General features: G+C 42.5%; 1 long non-coding RNA gene across 1 annotated transcript in view; it reads right to left on the reverse strand.

The window, feature by feature from the left end:
* Positions 1–5,438: 5,438 nt before the first annotated feature.
* The window catches only part of LOC115090624, a 33,035-nt gene continuing 13,038 nt past the window's right edge, over positions 5,439–25,435 (reverse strand). The window contains exon 2 of the long non-coding RNA XR_003856432.1: positions 5,439–5,968. This is a non-coding gene — a long non-coding RNA (uncharacterized LOC115090624). The remainder of the gene's footprint in view (positions 5,969–25,435) is intronic.

Raw genomic sequence — 25,435 nt, forward strand, 5'->3', positions numbered from 1 at the left:
TTGACATCCAAAGACCATTCCCTTTGTATAAACAATATTTGGTGGGTGGCCTCATTATCCACACTGAAAACACACCTAGTGGGTCAGACATCTTGCTTGTCCCTTCTCTGGATTCTTAGCTTCCCCAGTGTGGCACTTTGAATCCATTATATCCTTACTGGTGAGCTTACTCCACACCAGTGGTGCCAAAAAATATTCAGCAGTTTCTTTGGGGCTGGAGCCACTCCTGGCTAGCTCTAACATCTTCCTCTTTCCCCCAGGGTTGGAATTGGTGGTGGTGGTGGTGGGGGGGGGGGGGGGGATTTACTTTCAAGGTCCGGAGTGCTAGGACTGACCCTTTTTACCTTCAATCTTGTCCCTGAGAGATGGGTACTTTTATTTATTTGTGGGTGCGATGGATGTCAAATAAAACACTGGGGCCACTGGGTTAGATTCCAAAATTAAAGTTTTTACTGTTGAAAACTCTGATGAACTATGGCACAATAAACTGAATCCTCAGGACCCCAAATTTATTTCTTTTCTCTTACAGTCTCTTTCCCTCTATTTTTGCAAGCATTTCCTTTACCAGGGCAAGGGAAACAGCCACCCTCCAGGTTTAGGATAAGTAGAGTTCTCAGATGGTTTGGGTATGCTTTGGATGGGTAGATAAACTCCTTCCAAACTAGTAAAAATGTAACTCACAGTCTCTGCACAGAGTCCAAACCTCTCTCTCTCTTTCTTCAGATAGGAGTCCTCAATGTTCTTATTTGTCTCTTTACTCACAGTTGATATGTTTCTCTCTATCTCTCTTTTCTTAGTCTTTTATCGAATCCGTGATGGAAGGGGTCCTATCTGGAAACAAGCAGCTCCAAACGTTCTTCAGATGCATAGGAAAAGGGCACCTAAACACTTACTTCCATATCTTTTTATAAAAATATTCTTCCCAAAAATGAGATAATCACCAAAAGGTCCTGGCCTTGGGTCATCACCTTCCTCTGCCCTTATTGAGGGTGGAGAGGGGCAGATCTTTCCTAATCTGGGCAGCCCCAGACACAGGGTTCCCCCTGCCCTCAGCCCAGTTGAGGCACAGGGTTTCACGAGGCTTCCCATCAGTAAAGGTCTCTTAAAGCGCAAAAAAGCAACCTGAGATCAGTCCTTACCTACCATGGAGTGCATGAGCAGGACAGATCCCTGACCCAACTCACAAATTTCCAGCAGGGTTTGCTGATGTCCTTTGAGCAGGCCCAAAATCAAACTTAGGAAAAGCTCTTACACACCTCCTATAACTTCAAAAGCAAGCAGCACTGTTCTCCCAGAGCTCTGTGTAGGAAACTTCTTAAAAAAAAAAACCCTCTCAGAGCGGATTGTCCATCCCAGCACCCTCAAAGGGAGGGACTGTACTGAATGGATCCTCTCCTAATTATTCTCTCTAACTACACTATCTCTATAGAAAATACCGAGGACTTAGTGGTAACGTGACCATAGGGTCTGTTACACCATCATGGGACATTTCTCCTGTATGCTGTGCTGCTAACTGTGCTTTATAGAAGGCAGCTGCCATCTCTACGGCAAACTCTAGGGTAAGCTTGGAATATTGGCTTACTCACCACCACATGGCTGGGTGTAGGCCTTCTACAAATTGTTCAAGGAGGAAGATGTTGACAATTTTGAGGCCTGATTTCCCATCCCGCTATATCTATTTCCACTCAACATCCTCGAGTCAATGAAAAAGATTTTGAGGGCTTTCCCCAAGGCAGAGGATTCCGCTCTGGAATCATAGCTGATATGCCTGCAGGGTGGAGCCTGCTCTCTCCAGTGTGGTGGCCTTCACATCCGTATAGCTAGCCCTTTCATCAGGGTTTGCTGTCTGAAAAGCAGCCTGGCTACTACCTGTCTTCATGTTTCCCAGATAAGTGGTTCAAGTGGACTCCACCACTCTGTTTATAGGGCAGTCCATTCATAGTTTACCAGAAAATGTTCTGGATCCTGCCCCCCTCCCCCAAACCCATCTTCAGTAACATGGGAACTGCTGGAGTTCGCCATTCGGCAATAGCTTGAAAAGCTTCTGTTAAGAAACATGTTTGGCTGCAGCTTCCTGCAGAGCAACCAAGGTCACTTGTAGAGTACTCAAATGCTTTAGGAGGCATTATTGTTGAGCCCCCTGGGCCTACACAATGGCTTGTAATTGCATTTGTCCCTCAGCAAGAGCCTGAATCACCCGCTCCATTCTTCAAAAAAAAACAAAATTTCACTTTATTTCTCCACAGCAGGGCAGGGGAAGAAAAGGAAACCTCAGCCTGTTCGGCACTAACTCACTTTAATGGACTCTACCTGCCAGGTGGGGCTACTCCTCTTAGCCTGCTGCAGTTCAAATCTCAGATACGCAAACAGCCAGGCCCCAGAAAAAGAAAAAGAACAAAAATCTGTTTTTTTTTTTCTCTGCTGTGGCTGTGGGCTCCTGTCTGTGTTTCACATTTAGAGCAAGATGCGGTCCCACTGCTGCCCATGCTTTATCTCTCTCACACACACACACAACCACACACACACGCTTTGTTTCTCACACACAATTTACATAAACACATATGCTCTTTATCACACACACTCTCTCACACCCACACACACATGCTGTTGCTCACACATGCTGTCTTGCAAACACACACACACTCTCTCTCTTACATTTATATACACACACACACACGTGCTCGCCTTCTCTCACAAACACATGCTGTCTCTGAAAGCACATATTTTCATACATGCACACTCTGTCTCTCTCTGCCTAGAAGTGCAGGGTACAGACAGCAGCATTCTTTCTTTAGCCTCAGGCTCTCACTGATGCAACAGTCTCCTCCTTGGCCCCTGCCGACACAACAGCCTCCTTCTTTCCTCACAGAGACAAAATGACACCGATGCTGCCTCTTCTGCCTGTGCGAGCCCAGCCAACATTGAGGCTTCCTCCTCTGCCTGCAAGGGCCTAGCCGACGTGGATGCTGCTTATTCTACCTGTGCGTGTCCAGCCGATGCTTCTGCAGCATGGAAGCAGGGGTGTCGTTAGCACCAGTGGGAGGCATGGCTGAGACTTTGGGCACTGATATTTGGACTTGGGGTGCAGGCCCCATGTGCCTGGTGCTAACGATACCCCTTCCAGAGGACACACAAAAGAATTTCTCTTGGGACTAACTTCCTTCGTCCACTTCCCCAATTCTGACCAGTCCCAAGGTGTTGATTATTGCTATGGGAAAAGGCTTAACCTTTTAGGCCCAGGTGGGGAACTAGAATCCTTCCTGAGGTGTGTTACTGCCTTCTCAAATAGTGTTAAGGCTGTAGAGACAGACAGGGCATGATGTGGATTTTCAAAAGAAATTTTACTTGGATGTAGTAACATTAAAATAATGTCCAATCAATGTGTTACTGGTTCTACTTCACATCTGCGTTCAATCTAGGTCATACAAAGGAAACTCTCTCTTCTTCACTCTGGGCAGGTATCCTTTCATTACTCTCTAGGAGCAATTTACCCCCTTACTTGTCTTCAGGGCAAGAGTCCCAGTTGGTAAGGGAAACCCTATTGCAGGGCTCCCCAAAAATATAGTACCTGCAGTCCAACAGAGTCCCAAATGTTCCCAGCTTTCCCCAGAGGGGAGATTCGGTTGGGCTTTCCATTTCGATCTTGAAACTCTTTTCTTCTGGACTCCTGTGGTTGACCTCGTAAGAGAAAAGGTCTTTTTCTGGATACCAGCAGGGCTTTCACATGTCCGCCACACAGTGAGGAGGAGTGGTACAATGAAACCTCCTCACCAAAATGCAAACACTTTGAGGTCCATATTCAAAAGCCATTTAGACAAATAATGTAATATTCAGCCTTTATATGGCTAAATTCAGGGGCGTAACTAGAGGAGTTCAGTTAGCCAGTAAGTTAATGGGCTAACTCTAATATTTAGAATTAGCTGGATGACTTAGCCAGCTAAGGGGGTTATTTTCCAAGCTGCATTATGAGCTTTTCGCATGCGAAAAGCTCATAACACAAATTGCGAAGCCAGCCCACTTGGACAGAAATCCCGCCCCAACTCCTTTTCTAAATTAGCATCGCACCATGTGGGGAAGGACCCACTCCCACAAGCCTCAGGTAGAAGGGGATTCTCATTCCTATTGGATTTCTAAAATCTCAACCAGGTTTCAGTGAAAACCTGGAAGCCACAACAAGTCCTGAGCTATCTGCCAGCCCCTGTTCAACCAGGGCCAGCTATGGTAGAGGGTTTATAAAGCCAGGAGCAGCAGAGAACCCTAAAACCACTAACCAGGCACTGATCAACCAGGCCCAAAAGGAACTCAAGAGCCACTTACCAGGCACTACTCAACAAGGCCCCAAAGGGAATCTGGAAACCACGAGCCACTGCCTGCTCCACTAGGGGAACAATCATAAAAACTGTTGCCCCAGGAGCCGAGATCTTGCTTCACCAGGAGAAAACATTGCACAAGCTATTACCCTGAGAGTAAACTCCACCAGGGACCAGGGCTCAAGACTAGGGAGGCAAAAAATCCATCTACACCAGTTCTGCATGGGTCACCACCTACTAAAGACAGAAATACTGGTTATTGTCGGTGCTGCGCCAGCCTATGTAACAAATGATAATGTCACTTAAAAAGGTGTGAGTTCTCTGTCTCCATCTGATAGTAGGTGGTGATAACCAACACGTCTGGACTGGTGCAGCAAGATGATACAAAAAAATGGAAATTATAAAATATAACATTAAATAACTATTTGAAAAAGGGACCAAACAAAAGAAAACAGGAAAATGTATTCTACTGTAAAAAAAAAACAAAAAACATAACCCCATTTCTCTGTTTTTGTCATTTTTGACTAATCTTTCCCTTTGATATTCCAAAACTATACACGCTGTCTCACCAAACCTAGTCCCACTCCTGATCTTACCTACTTTTCCCAGGGCAGAAGTACACATGCCATTTATTCCCACAAGTACTTTTACCTGCATGTGGGATAGACAATTTTAGACAGCCTTTTTACCTGGGTAAATAATCATTTACAGGATGGTTCTAATGGCTGTTGAAATTTGCTATCAATACCTCATGGGGTAAAGTCATAAACTTTTTAAGGATATATTTCAAAGGTTTTTATATGGATAAACATGTTTGCATAAAAATGCTCCTTTTCAGTGTGTGGAAATTAAACAAATAACTTTTAAAATATCACAGTATATGCTATTTAGTTTATGTATGCAAAAGCCTAAAATGTAATACCTACCTAGGATGTTAGCTTAAGGGCTCTGCTAATAAGAGGCATTAGGTGGGGGGGGGGGGGGGTGGATTACTGATGGAAGAGATGGGGCTGTTAAGCAGGAGATGTTGTACGAGGTATGAAAGAGAAGACAGATGAGAAACCCAAGAGAGGTTTGGAGAGAGAGAGGTCAGAGAGGAGAAACACCAACTCACATGAGCACATTAAAAAAAATTTAACTTTTATTTAGATAAGAGAATGTATTTTAAACCAAAGGTTCATGGATGACAACTGTTTTTCAAACATTGCTGTATACTGCATCATGTAAAAGGCTGGTCTGTGACTCTCTGAGACAGGTGATCCAGCGTGAGTTGAAGAAGTGGATGCCGCATAAGAGTAGGAGTAGCTTCGGGAGATAGATCGCACGTTGGTGGTGTTGGTTGCTTGAACTTGCTTTGCTGGTATACGTGAAGGCCATTACTGTGCTTACTCTGTTTAAATGTGACTGCAGGCATTCTGAGACATCCAAATAAACAGATGTCATCATACTATTGCTACTCCAACACTACAGGTGCTGGTAGAGAGGGATGGTTGGATGCTTAGAGCTGGCAGATTTCCTTTCATAGAATCAATGGGATGGACATGAAGGGGCTGGGTAAAGCATCTTCTGACTCCAGTCATTCTCTTCCTTGGAAGATATCAAAGGTGCATGCTTTTATTCTGGTATTTATTCATATTCATTTGATATTCCACCATTTCCTAGATAAAGTACAAGGCAGATTACATAACGCAGTATGAGAACATTATCACAGAGACAGAAGCAGCACAGGCCAGGGCAAAAACACAAGGAGGCAAATGTCAAGTATTATTAACAAAGGTAGACAGCCCAGTTAAAGAGAGTGCAAACAGTGAAACAGGGAGGAGGGACTCTGCTAAGAGTCTTAGAGGGGTAGGCATTTCAAGCATACAAGGTGAAAAGAGACTAAAAAATAACAATAGGAGCAACAGAATCGATTCAAGATGGCTGACTAGTGAGAGGCACGGATTTTTGAGCTCCACATTTCCTCATCTATTCTTCTCAAAATGTCTCATACTAAGCGGAAGGCTAGGATCAGGGAGATGATCCCAGTCATCACCAGGTCCAATTCCCTTCAACCGTTGATTGAGGGGTTCTTTATCCCAGCACCTGAGGTTTTACTGGTAGGGTCCTTGGCGGGTCGAGCCACATAGCGAGCGGCCTCCATGCTGGATCTCGATGACACTTTCAGCCCAGGTGCTCCGTAGACCCTGCCTCTCCCTCTTCAGAGGGCTATCCTGGGGGATCCTCACTGCCGTGTGGATCGCAATTTCTTGATCGCCGGTTTCTGGGGAGAAGCCCTCAGACGAAGCCACGGTTTGTTCCGGCGGGAACGTTCTTAAGCAACCTCAGGCGAAGAGCAGCCTGTGGTCAGGCCTCGGATCCTGACTTCTACATCGGAGATGAACAGGGGAAATCCATGAGAGGTTCAGATTATGCAGATCGGTCAAGGTCTGGATTATTTTTAACTTCGTCCCTCTTTGCCACAACCCTCTGTGATTACTTTGACTCAGTTTGGTCTGAACTAATGGTTCTTCAAAATTCTATTTCTACATTAATTGATGTTACCTCTACTTTTTCCCCTCGTATCCAAGTTATTGTTGGGCTCTCGTACAAAAAAAAATTGAAGATTTGGGGAAACAAGTGTCTTCTATTCAACAAGATCAAGAGACTTTGATAAAGTCTCATATCTCTCAATTAAGGAAGATGGAAAATTTTAAAAATTCTTTGTTATTTAAATTTTTGAATTCTGAACTTTCCTCAGTCTAATATAATTTCACCTATTGATATGTTTAAAAAATATACATTAGAAATTCTTAAAATATCTGTGGAAGCTTCACCTACTATTGCTAAACTTTATATGATGAAGTCTTCACAAGTTAATATATCTGGCCAACTCCAAGATATGGATCCTGACTTGACTCAATTATTGGAAACATCTACAGCAGTTTCTATTTCTCAATGTGGGACTTTATTTATTTATTTTATTTTCTCTCAAGACAGATACTTTATTCTCAGAGCTTTTTTCAGCCACAGATTGTCTTCTTTTTATGGTCAACGAGTCTGGATTTATCTAGACATTACTTGTACTATCCAAGAACATCGTAAAAAATGTCTTAATATGCATTCTGAAACTGTAACACTAGGTACAAAATGTATTCTTAGATTTCCTTGTAAATATTTATCTTGATCCTGATCAGTTACATCTCTATCTTGATGCACACACCAAGCTGATTCTGCTTAACTATATAGAATTCCGTTGGATGTAGTGTATGTACTCAATCCCGCCTCTTTTTTCTATTTCATTTTTATTATTGAAGCATTTATTGTATCGCTCCTTTTCTTCCTCCTTCTTATGTCTCCTTATTTCTTATTACTTTCTATGAGACTTTAATTTATTCTCATATTATATTTTTTTCCGTTCTTTATTTTTTACTTTATTTGTATTTTATTAATTTCTAATGGCTGTAAACTTTGTCTCATGTTCATTTCTTGCAAGTTTTCACTTGTATGTATTTGGAAATATCAATAAATAAAAAGTTAAAAAATAAATAACAATCGGGGCCAGCCAGGGAGAGGGACATAATCAACAAATACAGAAAGCAATCAAGTGGTATAAAAAGATATAGGGGAACTTAAAAGTTACAATAATTGGAATGAGATTAAACAGTTAAACCTTTGGAAGAGCCCTGATTTCTCTCCTGGAAGTCTGTTCCCTTCCTTCACCTCCTCTCCTGGGGTCCAAATGTATCCTGCTTCCGCTCTTAGCGCTGACAACTTTCTTACTTTTATACAGATTTGTAGAAAGGGGGATCAGCTACAATGAAAAGAGGACTGAGCATGCTCAGTTTAGCATGTACACACCATGGGGTGGATTTTCAAAGGGTTATGCGCGTATATTATGCGCGTAACCTCGAAAATCCGCTCCTCCGCGTGTCAAGCCTATTTTGCATAGGCCCAGCGATGCGCACAAGCCCCGGGACGCGGTCGTGCCGGCGCGCGCAACCTACACCTGCCCAGAGGCAGGCGCAACTTCATCAACAAAGGTCAGGGGGGAGTGGAAGGAAAGTTCCCTCCGAGGCCGCTTTGATTTCAGAGCGGCCTCGGATGGAACAGGGAAAGCCATCGGGGCTCCCCTAGGGCTTGACGCGCTCAAGGTGCACGTGTGCACCCCCTTGCACGTGCCAACCCCAAATTTTATAACATACACGCGGCTACACGTGCATGTTATAAAATCGGGCGTAGATTTGTGCGCGCTGGGTTGCGCACAAATATTTATGCCTGCGCGTAGGTTTAAAAATCTGGCCCCATTTTTGTTGCAGCTTCATATTATTGTACAGATGATAGTAATGCATAGAAGCTACAGTTTTGATAGCACACATGCTAATAATGTTCTCACATTGCTAGGGTGCTTTTTCAGCAAATGCACTAACAAATCTAGTGAATCACTCATTGTGATGTTTTAGCAAGCACATTTTTAGTGCAACATTTAAAAAAGTTATGAATTGTAATGTATAGGCCCCTAGTGTTGCCTCATCACACAATTATAATGAAGAAATTATTACAATGTGGCTATTTCTTTGCATTTCTGCAAATCATCAATTATGAAACAATCATATGTTTTTAAGTCTTCAAGTTTATTCAGCTTTCTTATTTTATATGATCTGATGTGAATGGGTTTATGTCCAACATAGGGAAAATAACTAGTACAACTGAGTGTGCCATAATATTGTTTCCGAGGAGAGATAGATAAAGAACATAAAGAAAATATCTCATGGCTGAAGCAAGAACCACCCTTGGGATGGAGATCTATGGAAGAGGGAGGGCCAGAGCTTCATGACCTCAAACCTAAATGCCTTCTCAGAGTCAGGGTCACACAGAGGAAAAAAAGGGAGGGAGAAGAGGATGCCAGTCAGCTCAATCCTCACGCCTCTGAACTAGAGTCAGAGAATGCTGCCTGTCACACAATACAGAACTTAGCAAGCTGGGGAAACCTAATGAAAAGGTAGAGAGAGTGACAGGTCTGCTGTGAACTGTCTGGAGTAGATGACTGTATGCATATAAGCTGCTCTTGAATTTAGATATCACTAGGTGAAAAAACCCCCACAAGGAATAGCAAGTGATGTGAAACCAGGACTATGCACTACATCTCACCCTGTATGCCACATCTGACTATAAGAATGATTAATAAGCAGAAATTAATTTAGGAAATCCAGTTTGTACTATACCTGGGTAGGCAACTCTGGTCCTGGCGTAGTCACAAACAGGTCTAGTTTTCAGGTTATCTACAATGAATACACGTGAGACATATTTGCATGTACTGCCTCCATTTTATGCAAATAAACTTGCAGATATCCTGAAAAATTGACCTGTTGGTGACCCTCCAGCAATGGAGTCATCTATCCTTCTACTATGAACCATTCAACTGGCAACCTTACGTGACAAGCTGGATTTCCAGTCTCCTAAGAATAGATATAAAAAGAAATCATAATAAAATTTAAAAAATAATCCAAAGCAATTTGTGTTAAAATTTTCAGATAGAAAAATATTTTACTTTCTTTGCAACCATTAGAAATGTCTTTTTTATAGTGTAATTTAAATCAGTTTTCCCTTTTTTAAAACTGACACAATAAACTTAATTTTAAGTAATATTTTGGCTAGCTTTCAAAAAATATAGTAGTATATTACATGATGGCAGATTAAGACCAATGGGCCCATCCAGTCTGCATAGTTGAGATTCTTCCTCTCTTGTTCTCTACCACTTTGGGAAGATGAGTAAAAAAATTAAAAAAAAAAAAGAATAGTAACAATGAGATTACCAGAGTTTAAACTTAACTCCACAGCCAGGATGATTTTTGGAAAATCCAGAAGGAAGAAAATATCTCCTCTGCTGCATGAGAGATATTGGCTGCCAGCAACTTCCAGGATTGTATTTAACATAAGTAGCATAGTAATGAGGGCAGAAAAGTTCCAAAACGGTGCATCCAGCCTGCCCAGCAAGCTTCTTATCTGCCATGCTGTGCAGGAAACCCCCATGTTTCTCTTTTACTGGGTGATGAGACTTCTTGAAAAATTCAGACAGTGCTGCTTGACGTGCCTTGCTTATGGACTTTGCCGAAGAAGCAGTCCTGTGCTTTTTCCCTTATGTCTGTGTATCAGTTCCCAGACCATGTTGGTTGTCATCTGAATCCAATACCTCTTTCCACCCCACCCCACCCCCATCCCCTGCCTTTTGTTTAGCATTTTGAAGACAAACAGTCCAGGTTATTTGAAGAACCATTTGAATTAGGCACCTCCCTGGTAGGGAGCTTAGATCTAAACCAGGAGACACTTGTTTTTATTGTGTGTTGAGTTACATTTTTATCATTTGTTGCCATGTTTATTGTAAATGTTGATCAGTTGTACACTATTTTGATTTGTAGAAAGGTGGTATAGCAAATTCTTAAACTTATCTACATTGTAGAGACCATCAGGTCTTATCTGCAGTTCCCTCTCTCCCTTTGGAACTTGCTCCCCAGGGAGGCCAGATGGGAGTCATACAATTCAGCTCTTTCAAAAATTGTTAGAATCTGTCTCTTTGCACCAAATTAGGTTTTGTCTTATCTGTGTAGGGACCCTCTGAGTCTCCACTATCCAATTCATCCCTAGCTTAAGCCCTAGGCTAGAATCTTAGAGAAGAACTAGTAGTTAGACTATCCCTTGCAGGCACCTCCTGTGAGATTGCCTGGATTGGTGGTCAGCAGCTTGCAGAAAAGCAGGCAGAGCATTAAGAGGAATGTGGCATTTGTGACAGTTTTTGTTGTAGTTTGAAAAAGCAGGAACGTAATTGGAGTGATTCCCCATTTTAGGCCACACAGCCTAATACCAGGGGAAGAGGCATATTTCTGACCATTATCCCCCCTCAGTCTCTCAGGAAGCTTTTCTGGAAGTGGAAGAAGAGTTTTTGAGAGAGTCTGTTTTATGAAGAGTTTTTGTTTTTGTATGGCACCTGGTCTTGCCTCAGAAAGATTTTCTACCCTGTCTGGAGGAAGGGTCACTTTAACCACTTATGGCGTCCTGGGCAAATGTTTGCATATTGGCCCCCTTGTGTTTTTCCCAGATTGATCCCATCCCCATGTAAAGAACAGAGAAATGTTATGCTATTACAAAATGTATTTTAAAGCAATGCTTTACATGCCTGAATGATTAATTATATAGATCCCTATATAGAAACTATATGCTTAGCAGAATACCTCACCTCAGTCACACATGCAGAATACAGACAGACCCTCACCAAATACAGCATAAAGAGACCATAAAGTAAATAGAAATGTGCAGACAAAAAACAAACTGAAAACTGTGAGGATACCCCTTGGTCAGCCACTAGATGGCCCTTTATCCCTGCCCATAGAATTTACAATTTAGCTGGATGTGATTGGTGGTGTCAGTCTATTTGGGGAGAGGGGTTAGGAGTAGAAGTGGTGTGGTCATTTTGAGCTGACTATTGAAGAGTGAGGAGCTGGTTTTGAGTTTCCCCTGCTGAGTTGGGCCTACTAACCTGACAGAGTTTTTTTTATGTTTAGAGGAGATCAGTTATCAGTGCACATACTGTCTGAGAAGGTCTGCTTCAATTTTGGAAGGGAGACTTTGAAGTGTTTTTACCCTGTAGAAGTTATGTTGTACCAGGGAAAACCCTGGACCCTTCTGTAAGAGACTAGTCCCAACTCCAGAAGCCAGGGGCTGAAGACTTGTGAACTATCCTTATACTCCCTAGAGGAAGAAAGATCAGTGACAGCATTACCCAGCATGAGATTTTTTTGGATTGTGTGAAGTTTTCCATTTTTGTAGTGAGGAGGTTTTTTCCACCCCTCCTCACAGCAGGAGCCAGAGTTGCAGGAGCCTGGTTCTTATTTGCAGACATCAGACTTTTCCTTCAGAGAAGTCACATCTATTGGAAGTTCAGGAAGAAGGAGGAAGATCAGGAGACCCTCAACAGGATCTCCACCCTAAGGGACCAGGACACAGGTTGGGTGCAGGAGACTGACCATTTGAACTCAGGTAGGATTTTTCTGGGACTAAGGGGACCCCCATCACCTATAGGATTTCCCTGATCCATTGGGCCAGTTTATGCACTGAGAGAAGAAGTGATAAGCTCCATCCCAAGAACCTGAGGGATAGGACATATACTCAGAAGAAGTGAGACCATTGTACGTTACCCCCTTGTAAATATACACCGCTGTCTTCTGATTGCACATTGATTTGAACATTTAAAAGAATCAATACATTTATTTTGAACATCCAGTGTAATGTCCTGCCTGTTTATCCTGACAGCACCATATCACAGCTATCGAGAAAGAGAGACAGCAAACCCACACATTTAAGGGAAAAGCACACCACTGCCTGAGCCAAGAAGAACTGCCTTCACTCCCACAGAAAGAACCCACGCCTTGGGGACAAGTGAAAGGGGATCCAGTGAAGACAGCCCCTTGAAAGAGTGAAAAACCATGAAAAAAGGGGTTACAACAGCAACATGCCAGAATCTTTCACAGTATGCAATCTAACAATGGAAAAACATCATTATTCCTCATAAAACAATACAATCAAGAAATATACAATATCAATTATATTAGTAAAACCATATTAATAAAAAGAATAAATATTTCAAAAAGGCTGATGAATAGAATAACATCTGTAACCACAGGGTGATAAACCCGAATAAGGTCCCAGGAATCACACCTCAAACACAGTCTCTTAGGGTTTAAATCTTCCCATGTTGTTAATTCACCGAATGTCCAAGATTCCATGAGTGAAGGGAAGAATAATCTAAGCCTTGTGCACTGCATTTTCTAAGATTCCACTGTAAAGGTCATGTAAACAGCACTGATGATCACTTAAATGTAAAGAGTAGCAATAATCATGCTGAGAGCTGAAATGGTTTCCAACATAATTTTTACTGACAAATGGTGAAATTGATGACATTTTACACATCTCATTATCCACAATATGTTGTTACATTCTCAGATCTTCATAAATTTGTGCCCATTACTTTAGTTTGAGCAACAATGTCAATTCCATTTGTATTTGTCATTCTTCCCCTTCTTATGGCTTAGGGCAGCTGGTGAACTTGCCTCCCAAATGATTGATAAGTATTGTCTCTACTCCATTTTAGATATTGCTTAATGCATAATTCCAGTTTTTCTACTTCTCCTGTAGTTCTTAATCATTGTTCATATTAATAATCATCACACCTGTCTTACTCCTAGTCCCTTGTTATTTCCTTTGAGATGAATGGATTTTCTACTAGACACGGTGACTTTTTATATAAAACTTTTTATATAAAACTTGGGCGACTTCAATATTCATGTGGATAACCTGATTTGTCCCTCTGATAGGAATTTTTTTTATCTTTAACCTCTGAATTAGATCTAACACAATGGATCTCTGGTCCAACCTATGAGGCTGACCATACTTAATTCAATGCTGTGAATAATTTACTCATTGAGGTTTCTTTATCTCTTCTAACTTTTCTATGGACTGCTAATCATTGATTATTTTTCTCCTCAACCAGAATTTCCCAGAACTTCCTCATAATGAAGAAATCATAGTGTTCCAGTGTCTGAAACAGATCAATTTGGAGCTATTTACATCTGAACTTAATTTATTCCTGTTGCGCCCGTCGGTCTCAGATGGCTGCGACCTCTGATGCTCACCTACTTTTTCCCTGCATCAGCGATTCTTGGAAGAATGGCAGTCCCCACCTGCAAACGCTGCCTTCCCCGGCATCCCCGGGACAGAGAGGGCGATCCTGTCCGCCCTATTGAATCGAGGATTTCCTAGGGCACGCGCGTCAGGCCCTCTCTTAAACATATCATGGCGGGAACCTCGGGGGCATCCCCTCCGCATGACGTCACCCGCCAGTGTATTTAAGCTATTCGGACTTTGCTTCCTACGAGTTAGCAAGGGCTTCCTTCCTGCTGAATTCCACTCCACTTGGAGACACTTCTCTATTCGCTACTCTGAACTCGATCCTGCACTCCGGGTCTTGAACGCTTTAGGTATCTGCTCCTCGGGGGCCTTGTCATGTTCTGGCTATCCACTCCTCGGAGGGCCTTCCTGCCTGGAGAATCCATCTACTCATATTGGGACCCAGCCTTGTTCAGCCTTGTGAGTACGCTACTCGTTTGCTACTATCTTGCTGATGGAATCCGTGCTCGCCTCAGCATACCTGCTTCTACACTTTGGAGTGAGTACCCTCATCTATTCTGCTCTGCTGACCTCCTGCAATTCTCTTACCAACATCAGTGCTGATTCTTGGTGTACCCCATGCTGCGGACCACTACCGGCTCTACCACTGAGAAGTGGTCATCTGGAGTTCTCTGGTGTACCCCACTCCATGGGCCACTACCGGGGATATCATCACTGAGCCACCTTACTACTCTGGACTCTGTCTTTCTTCCCACTCAGTGGGTACTTCACCTACGTTCCAGTCTAAAAAAGTCTCATTACTAAACTGTGTCCATCTCAGGTGAGGCCATGCCTATCGTGGTGAGTCCCCACAGGGCTCCTCCCTGTGGGTGGAGTCAGCTCTCACTACAATCAAGGGTCCACAACCATACCAGAACATAACAATTCCCAGACTCCTTTGACTCCCTTTCTTTGGACAACCAAGTTAAGACATGAACGAAATCCTTCAGATATACACAAGGTTGCCCCTCCTATCAATAATGATGTCTCAATCCCATTACTTATATGCAGATGACATCCAAATCCTTATTCCTATCACCGAATCACTTCAAAAGACCGTACTTTTTTGGAACTCCTGCCTCCTCTCCATTAACAAACTCCTGTCTAACCTTAACCTGATACTCAACACTGACAAGACAGAATTCCTCCTGATCACTCAAGATGGCACCCTTCCATTGAAAAGCTCTCACCTTCCATTGAATAGCTCTCACCTTACGCCGCTCCCAATTCTCTCCCCACGGGTCAGAAACCTTGGGGTGGTCATGGATAACCATCTGAGCTTTTCTGATTTCATCAACACTACGGTTAAAGAGTGCTACTACAAACTCCAAGTTCTAAAAAGGCTTCGACCCCTCCTTCATTTTCACGATTTCAGGTCAGTGTTACAATCCATCATCTTCTCGAAAATGGACTACTGTAATTCACTGCTTCACGGTCTCCCAGTCTACACCCTAAAGCCTCTTCAACTGTTACAGAACTCTACAGCAAGGTGTCTCACTAAATCCAACAAAAGAGATCATATAATACCAATTCTAAAGAAGCTCCACTGGCTCCCAGTCAAATCTCGAATCCTGTTTAAACTTCTATCAATCACCCACAAAGCCATATTCAACAACACTCCACTGGACCTCAGAATCCCTCTTCAGCTTCACACCTCTTCCTGACCGCTAAGATTAGCACAAAGAGGAACTCTACATGCACCTCCCATGAAAACATCTTTAAGTAAAAGAGCTCTATCCACAGCAGGCCCCAAACAGTGGAATCTGCTTCCTCTGGAGCTAAGGCTGATACATTGCCCCAACACGTTCAAAAAAAGACTCAAGACATGGCTATTTGGTCAAGCATTCCCTTAACTTACTTAGTCTTCCACAGCTCCCATAGACTGTTTTCATACTGTTGACGTCCAGAACCTATGCTCATGTTTTTACTCATCAATAAGAAATTTCTCCCTCCTCCCCCCCTCCACGAACAACCTTCCTTCCCCCTCCCCCCCATTAGCAAACCTCCCTCCCCATGCGCTAGTTTCGCTCTAATAGTGCATACTGCTACTGTTCCTAGTTATGTTATGTTATATTATCCAAGTTGTTCACTCCCTTGTTCATTGTAAGACATATGTTGTCATTGTTTTCTACTTGTTATAATGTAAACCGGAGTGATAAGTAATTCTGTTACCTGAACTTCGGTATAAAAAAAGTTATAAATAAATAAATAAATAAATAAATCCTTTTCACATTCATGGTATCACAATGGGTTGAGAACTTTAAAAAGGCAAGTATGCCATTCGAATGCTTATGGCATATGCATAAACCCTCGGATCTTAAGGCAAAATGGATTGAAGCTAACAGACATCAAGTTGAAATTCCGATTGCTAAAATAAGGTACATCTCTGGGAAATCTCTGGCCAACTAGTCATCTTTGGCTTGCCTAATTTTGGTGGTGTGAGAGTCGGGGAGCCAGCAGAGAGGCATGGTGATGACATAACCATTCAGTGCTAAAGGAGCCCATAAAGTATCTGTGCGGTGGTGATCCTTGGGGAACCCCTGCCTGGTTGGTCATCCATGGCTTGTCTCATTTCAGCCAAATGAGAGTCAGGGAGCCAGCAGAGAGGCACAGTGCTCATGTCACCATCCAATGCCAAAGGAGCCCATAAAGTCAGCTGTGTGGTGGTGTGCCTCTGCCAGTGTGCCATGCACCATTTTCTCTCTGTTTTTGCTGAGACATTATGGGCAGGAAAAGAAAGGATTTCCTTTTTCCCGGTGACATCAACTCCAATGAGTGGTCAAATTGACTTTCATTTCGTTTGCTTAAATACCTCTTCTAATGCTTCAGTTGATTCTTTGGACCCTTTGCTGAGTCCTAATTGCTGACCACCTCCTAACTTATCCCATTGTTAGGAATTGGGCAGATGAGCCCCAGAGATAGTTTGGTTAGCCCTGGAGGGTCTCAGAGCCCCTACTACCCAAGCACAAGGTAATTCCAACAGGATCCTCCCCAGGAAGCTCCTACAAACAGGAGTGACGACTCTTCTCCCTTTGCTTCTGTTCTCATTGGATACACAAGAGAACAGGGGGTTGAATTTCTTCAACCTGTTTCCTTAACACAAATTAATCCTTTACTTGCTCTTTCAGAACCTTTATTAGAACCTCCAGAGGTCTCCTTATGAGATATTTGGAGGGTTGTCTCTTGAATGGAAGCATCTTTGGCTCAGTCAGTATCACAATTTTGTCAATTTTCCTCTGAATCATCTTCAAAATTTGCTGAACTAGGCCAGAGAGTTAGGAATATTGAGCCTTCTACTACATCCCATGCTGCTGCTATTTCTAATTTACAAGCAAGTGCTACAGCTACAATCAAAGATAATTTAATCCTTCATTATAAGATGGAGATTGTGGAAAACAGTGGTCTAAAAATCTATGTTCTTGGAACTTTCCCAAGACCAGATTGTTATCTGGTCTCTAGCTATTTAAAAATATGTTGTAAAAATTCTACAATTTTCCTTGGATAAATATTTCTTGATTCCAACTGCTATTATATGTCAAACTCTAAGAAAATTCTAAATCCTGTTGAAGGATCATTAGATGTCTTAGCTCTAAATGACAGTTCAGATATTTCCTTGTTTTTGTAGACCTTGCAAGATATTATTACAACTAGGGGTACGCTTATTGTTACATTTGTAGTTGACTCTTTAAAGATTCTGTTTTTCAGCAATAAGTTTAAAAATAATCAGTTTTGTGGACAGAAAATTCAATTTTCCCAGACATCTCAATGAAGACTCAGGAGAGAAGGAAGCTTAAACCTCGTGTTCTTGGCATTGGCAGTTCCTTCTTTCTGATGTTACCTTGTAGGTGTAAGCTTGTGTATCAGAAGAATAAGTTCATGTTTGTCGACTCCCTCCATTTGGAAACTTTTTTGTCAGATAAAGCACAGAATAGTTAAGTGCTATTGGGTCAGATCGTACCACTGGGACATCTAGTCAGACATGTGTTGTATACATTTCTTTTATGGGGACTTGTGATATCTTTGAATATGTACCTACTGTTTTTTATTTCCTTGAATCTTTACTTGGATTTTACATTGCATGTATATGTAATAAAATCTCATAAATAAACTGTTAAAAAAAATGAGGTACATTTCCAATCAGATTAGGTTTGCAGAACGTCATCCTTGTCAGCTCTTTAAAATGGTTGTTCAATTTTCTAACCAATCTGCCCTATTATCATTAGACAATGTAACTATTACTGCTAATAATTTTGCTGATCACTTTTTAGATAAAGTTAACAACATCCAGAGGGAATTTGGTTCAGAGTGTGCTAGTTCCCAAACAACTATACAATTTCAGGAATCTCTCTTTCCTCATTCAACTTAACCACAGCAGCTGGTATCAATCTGCTTTGGCTTGCTCTAAACTTCACAACTTCTCTGTTGGACCCTATACCTTTAAAGGTTTTGAAGAACACTTCGCTGAGTTTAGCAAAACCAATTTCTACAATTGTAAACTCCTCCTTAACAAATGGGATATTATCACATCAATTTAAAGTTTTAAGAGTCTGACCTCTTTTTAAAAAATCCTCACCAGACTCAGCTTTGACCAATTACAGACCTGTCTCTAATCTTCCAGTGCTTTCCAATGCTTTCAAAGATCATTGAAAAGTATGGGGTAGATTTTAAAAGAAGCGCGCATGGGGTACATTTGTGCGCGCTACCCGGTGCGCACAAATGTACACCCGATTTTATAACATGCACGCGCTACCGTACGCATGTTATAAAATCCGGGGTCTGCGCGCGCAAGGGGGTACACACTTGTGCACCTTGCACGCGCCGAGCCCTAAGGGAGCCCCGATGGCTTTCCCCGTTCCCTCCAAGGCCTCGGAGAGAACTTTTCTTCTACTTCCCCCCACCTTCCCCTCCCTTCACCTATCTAACTCACCCCCCATCCCTACCTAAATCTCCCCTACCTTATTTCAAGTATTATCACCTGCCTCTGGCCACTATGCCGGAGGCCTCGGTCCCGCCCCCGGACCTGCACCACACCCACGCCCCACCCCCTTCCTGCCCCTTTTTCAGCTTGCGTGCGCCGCTGAGCCTATGCAAAATAGGCTCGGCACGCGCAGGAGGGTTTTTAAAGGATTACGCGTGTAACCCTTTGAAAATCTACCCCTATGTCTTTGACCAACTTAATGACTTTGTGTTCAAAACTAATGTGCTACATCCCTGTCAGTCTAGACTCCACAAAGGACATAGCATGGAGTCTTCTATCCTTCTTTTAATGAATGACATCAGTCCAGGTCAATGGTGGCAAGGACTTGCTCATTGCCCTTTTGGACATGAGTACAGCCTTTGATATCATTGACCATAATTTGATTCTCCTGTAACTCGAGGAGGTTGATTCCATTTCTTCTTGAAGGAATGCTTTTTTGTGGCAGAATGGAATCATTAACTCTCTTCTGTGAGACACTTTTCTTCTGAGGTCCCACAGCATTCAATACTATCTTTTCTACTTTTCAATATCTTTCGCTACTGTGGTTTCAAACCATCATTTTATGCGGACGATATTGAAATCATCACTTTTATGAAACCAAAGCTCATTTTCTCTCTCTTCATTCAATGAATGTTTAAACAGAGTAGATGAGTGGCTTTCCTCCCACAGGCTTAAAGTCAATCCCTCTAAATCAGAGGCTTTATGGGTCGGTCACATTGAATCTATCCTATCTGTTGCAACCTCTATGTCAGAAGTCGCTATCCCCTTGAAGGATAATGCCACTACACTGGGGGTACATTTAGATATAAAAACTATTCATGCAACTCTATGTGTCCAGTTTTGTGCAAAAGTCTTTCTTCTTCCTTCACTAAATCCAAACCTGTTGATCCAAACCTTTGTCACTTCGAAGTTTGACTATTGTAATTCTCTCGGGCCTTCCACAATACCAACTAAAGAGATTACAAATATTACAGAATACAGCTGCCAAGATTATTTATGGTTTAAAGGAATTTTACCATGACTCCCTAATTTTCCAAGAGTTACACTGGTTACATTTCTCCTATCAAATTAGGTTAATGATATGTTTATTTATTTTTATTGATTTTTGTATACCGTCGTTCAGTAGGGCCATCACAACGGAACATTTTGTGATTTCTATTCTATTCTGGAATTCCTCTTTATCTTTCAAAACTTCTCATTCTATATTCTCTTTCTCACAGTCTTACTCTTCCGAAATGGGTCTCTTATGCCTTCCCCCTCCCCTAGTTATAAGATTCAATCCTACTAGGAAATCTTTTTTTTCATACCAAGTGAGTGGAACTCACTCTTGATATCCAGGCAGAATTCAACTTTCTGAAATTATGGAAAGCAGTTAAATCATGTGTTATTTCCCATGCTTTTTATTTATAGTAATCTTTCTGGAGAGAGCGCTATGACATTTGAACATCAAGTGCAGATTAAGATTTTATATTAAATGTTAAGATTTGTTTTTGCAATTGGTTCATCATTTGTGTTTTTATCTTTGAGTTCGAGATTGTTTTATTTGCTTTTTATGCTATTTAATGGTTTATATTGTGTTACTTTATTATGTTTATTAGGCCGAATTACTGTATTTATTTATTTGTACAGTTTTTCTATACCATTGTACAGAAATGAGTTTCTATCACTACGATGTACATAATAACTAAGAAATAAAAACATAAAAATATAATAATTAGAATAAAATTACATAAACCATCTTAATAAAAATAAATAAGACTAAAAGATAACTACGTTCATTACTAAAAGAATCAGTAAAAATAAATAGTAAAAATAACACTCATATAAAATAGAACTCAAATAACTCTCGACCAGTGTCTTAGGGATCAACCTTAAATGCCTGTTGAAAACACCATCGGGTACATTTTCAAACAGCGCGATTTGGCGTACTTTTGTTGGCGCATCAGGCGCAAACAAAGTTCGCTGGATTTTAGTAGATACGCGCGTAGCCGCGCGTATCCGCTAAAATCCTGGATCGGCGCGCGCAAGGCTACCGATTCCGTATAGCCGGCGCGCGCCGAGCCGCGCAGCCTACCTCCGTTCCCTCCCCTCACCTTCCCCTCCCTTCCCCTACCTAACCCACCCCCATGGCCCTGTCTAAACCCCCCCTTACCTTTGTCGGGGGATTTACGCCTCCCGGAGGGAGACGTAAATCCCCGCGCGCCAGCGGGCCACTAGCGCGCCGGGACGCAACCTGGGGGCGGGTCCAGAGGGCGCGACCGTAACCACGCCCCTGGACCCGCCCCCAAAACGCTACGTCCCACCCCAAAAACGCCACGCGGATCGGGCCCGCCCCCGACACGCCCCCATCGGAAAACCCCGGGACTTACGCGAGTCCCGGGGCTCTGCGCGCGCCGGTAGGCCTATGTAAAATAGGCGCACCGGCTCGCAGGGCCCTGCTCGTGTAAATCCGGGCGGATTTACGCGAGCAGGGCCCTGCTTGCCGGGGCCCTGCTCGCGTAATTATTGGATGTGTAGAAATGTCAATGGATCTCCACCAGAAAGAATGTTCAAACTATTAATGGGAGGGAACAGAGTAATGGCATATAAATGTTGATAAACAGATAGGTAGTGTGATTTGTAGCTCCCCCATGTGGGAAATGAAAAATGGTGTGCCCCATGTTAAATAAACCTGAGATATTATTTTATTGTGTGGAATCTTGAGGTGGGACAGCATGACCATGGCTGCCCCTTGGTTTTGTTTATTTTTTAGGAGGAAGACCTCTGGGGTTTTGAGGGTTGAGACCTGGGTTTAGAAAGGAGGCAGAAAGCCTTTACTCATTTTAAGGACCATGTTTTGGAAACTTTCTTTTCTTGAGAGGGGAGTTTTTCCAACCTCCTTATCTCATATTTTTGGTTTTCCCAGTATATGTAGGTTTTATTTTTGCTTGTACTGAGTGTCCTGTCACCCGGGGACTTAGATTTTGTTTAATGTTCAGAGGATGGGTACTTTTTTCTGAGAGAAGACCAAAGGATCATCAGCATCCACAGGAGGGGATGATATAGGAATCATCCTATAGGGAGGAGTGAATTAGCGGTATATTAAATTAAATAAATTGAATTGAATTGAACCTCACTGAGGGTCCACAAAGTCTCCTTCTTCCCTAATTCACTCCTCCCTATAGGATGATTCCTATATCATCCCCTCCTGTGGATGCTGATGATCCTTTGGTCTTCTCTCAGAAAAAAGTACCCATCCTCTGAACATTAAACAAAATCTAAGTCCCCGGGTGACAGGACACTCAGTACAAGCAAAAATAAAACCTACATATACTGGGAAAACCAAAAATATGAGATAAGGAGGTTGGAAAAACTCCCCTCTCAAGAAAAGAAAGTTTCCAAAACATGGTCCTTAAAATGAGTAAAGGCTTTCTGCCTCCTTTCTAAACCCAGGTCTCAACCCTCAAAACCCCAGAGGTCTTCCTCCTAAAAAATAAACAAAACCAAGGGGCAGCCATGGTCATGCTGTCCCACCTCAAGATTCCACACAATAAAATAATATCTCAGGTTTATTTAACATGGGGCACACCATTTTTCATTTCCCACATGGGGGAGCTACAAATCACACTACCTATCTGTTTATCAACATTTATATGCCATTACTCTGTTCCCTCCCATTAATAGTTTGAACATTCTTTCTGGTGGAGATCCATTGACATTTCTACACATCCAATAATTAAACATTCTTAAAACTTTCCAAATCATCAAAAAAATATTTCAAAACAGCACAAACATCAAATAACACCCAGTAATTAAAACAAATGAGGATAAAATAAATCCCTCACTCTCCATACCTGTCACCCTGAAATTGCTGTGGGAAGGTACAAACTTTCTCCTTTTTTTCATTCTCTCTCTCAAACACATACATGCTCCTGCTCTCCATCTCTTTCAAACACATACACACACGGTCTCTCTCACACACATACATATATTTCTTCCCTCTCACATACATACACACATACATGCTCCTTCTCATGCACGCTATCCTTGGCAGGGTCTTGCGAGGCAGGCACTATGCAGCAGCAGCTAACAGCATGAGGCATACACCTTTATTTTGCTGAAGTGAGTCACATGCATAATGCAGCAGACAGCAATTTTAATTTTTGAGGGTAATGCCGGTGGCACCACCTGCACGGGCCTCAGACATGGCTGGGCCAGCATGGAGAGAGTGAGGCATCAGCAGGCCAGGCAGCATGTGATGCAACAGATTTACTTGCCTTCTTGGAAAGCTTATGGCTGCATGGCACTGTCCAGCCATGTGATATTTTACTGAGCAAGCAAGACAGTGAAGAAGCGGCAGCATGCATGCACCATAGCCAAGAATTGTCGTGCAGGAAGAGCCACAACAGAGGAAGAGAACTGTGCTCCACAAGGACAGAAAGTTCAGCAGCTGCCTAGGATCGAGGCCCAACTTGAAGGAAAGAAAACAGCAGGCCAGAGGGCCCAATGAGGAAGATAACGGAAGAGGGTCAGTGACTGACAGAGGCTGAATTGAGAGAGGAAAAGAGAAACAAGAGAATCAGTGCCGCTCTCACATGGTCTCAGCAGCTCTGAGTTCCCACAGTGATGCAGGAATAAAAAACAAACTACCAATCAGCAGCTGCTTGCCACTCTTTGGCTGCGCCTGCACTAGGGTCCTGGATGTATTACAGTAAAGGTTCCCTGCGCCATGGGAAAAATGAATTGCATCAGCTGGAAATGGAGCTAGCAAGTTGGGGTGAATTTTCAAAACTATACGCCTGTAAGTAGCCTCTACTCACGTATTCCGTATTTTATAAAATTCAAAAATACATGCATATTTTAACTTTTGCATGCAAATATACATACGTAAAAAAGGGACAGTCTAGGGCATTCTAGGGTGGGGCCAACAATTATGCACGTACGTTTCTATTTTAAAAGAAAGCTATGCACATACATTTGCCAACTTTCTTGTGTTATTTTACACCTGCTAATTATGTGGCTGGGTGGGAGGTCTGGGTGAACTGGGAAGTGCTCAGACTGAAGAACCAGGAAGGTCTCGATGATCTGAAGAAGAACTGGGCAAACTGGTGGTCTAAGTGGTTACTTTCATTTATGCTCACATGTTTTATAATTGTCCAACTTACGTGAGTAAATACTGCTTTGCTTTCATGTGTAAAATGTATGCGCATGTATTTCTAAAATCGGTAGACAAGGTACGCGTGTTCAATGCATTTATAACGTGATTTCAATACGTTGTATGTATTTGCTTGTAAGCTTACATACGTGTACATGTTGTGGGGTAGAGATAGGTGATTTATATAAAACGCCCGCATATCATAAGTGTAGGTTACAAAATACTAGCGTATACGCATTCATGGCCATATGTGCACATATATGCTGCTACATGCATTTGTTTGAAAGTTATCCTCTTAGGGGTAGATTTTAAGAAAGTGCGCCTTCGCGTACTTTTGTTGGCGCACCAGGCGCAAACAAAAGTACGCTTGATTTTAGTAGATACGCGCGTATCAGCTAAAATCCAGGATCGGCGCGCGCAAGGCTGCCGATGTCATGTAGCCGGCGCGCGCCGAGCCGCGCAGCCTGCCGCCGTTCCCTCCAAGGCCGCTCCGAAATCGAAGCGGCCTCGGAGGGAATTCGCTTTCGCCCTCCCCTCACCTTCCCCTCCCTTCCTCTATCTACCCCCCCCCCCCCCGGCCCTATCTAGACCCCCCCTACCTTTGTCGGGGGATTTACGCCTCCTGGAGGGAGAAGTAAATCCAGTAGCGTAGCCAGAATTGATTTTTTGGGTGGGCACAAGGTTAACATGGGTGGACTGTAGGCATGCAGGTCTACTAGTTGTTTTTTTACTGATAAATAATGCCAAATTATGCAGCATAGCATTCACATCTATGCCTAAGTATGAGGTTTACTTAATGATACAAACATAATTCACGGTGATTTGTGGTACTTTAGCCTTCTTATTATTATGATTTTATACACGGCTCCTACCTGTCCATAAATTTTGAGAGAGCGGTTGTGTTGCTTATATTTAAATTGCTAACATCTCAAAATATAGATATATATTTTTACCTTTGTTGTCTGATCTTTGTATTTTTCTAATCAGTTGGTCCTGGTCTCTTTTTCCCATTTTTTCCCTTATAGCTCATTTCCTAATTCCTTTTCAGTGTCTTTCTTCTATTACTGTCTTCTTCCCTTCCACACACACACACACACACATACACGCTTTCTCTCACAGACTCCCTCTCACACACTCAAGCTGTCACTCTCATATGCTCTCCCCCCCCCCCACCACAAGCTCACATTCAAGTTCTCACTTTCTCACCCCTCCCCAGGCTTATATTCTTATGCACACACAGACGCACATCCAGGCACCCATTCTCACCCACACACATAAACCCAGACTCCCATTCTCACCCACAAACCCATGCTC

Source organism: Rhinatrema bivittatum, chromosome 4 (assembly GCF_901001135.1).
Source record: "Rhinatrema bivittatum chromosome 4, aRhiBiv1.1, whole genome shotgun sequence".
Lineage (NCBI taxonomy): Eukaryota > Metazoa > Chordata > Amphibia > Gymnophiona > Rhinatrematidae > Rhinatrema > Rhinatrema bivittatum.